This window comes from Penaeus monodon, chromosome 15, assembly GCF_015228065.2.
Source record: "Penaeus monodon isolate SGIC_2016 chromosome 15, NSTDA_Pmon_1, whole genome shotgun sequence".
Classification (NCBI taxonomy): domain Eukaryota; kingdom Metazoa; phylum Arthropoda; class Malacostraca; order Decapoda; family Penaeidae; genus Penaeus; species Penaeus monodon.
The window spans coordinates 16,689,032-16,689,326 of NC_051400.1; positions in this window are offsets into that span (position 1 = coordinate 16,689,032).

Sequence of the window (295 nt, forward strand, 5' to 3'; positions counted from 1 at the left end):
TCTTCTTCCTGTTTATCATCTCACATTTTCTGTGCTATTCCATTTTCTCTCCCGTTTTCTTTTTGCCCCCCCCCCCGCCCGAGGGAAAAAGAAAACGGGTCGTTGTTTTTTCGCCTTCGTGGCAGCGGATATCCGGCCTTAAGGACCTGACCCGCTCTTGCCCCGTCTTGCTCTCGGCTTAATCTGCCTCTGGAGGGAAATGACAAACGCCGTTTTGTTTTGGTTTTTAGTTTTTAGTTTGTTTGGTATTTGCCTGAGGGGTTCCTCCTGGTGTGAGTCGCGTTTGTCTTCGCGG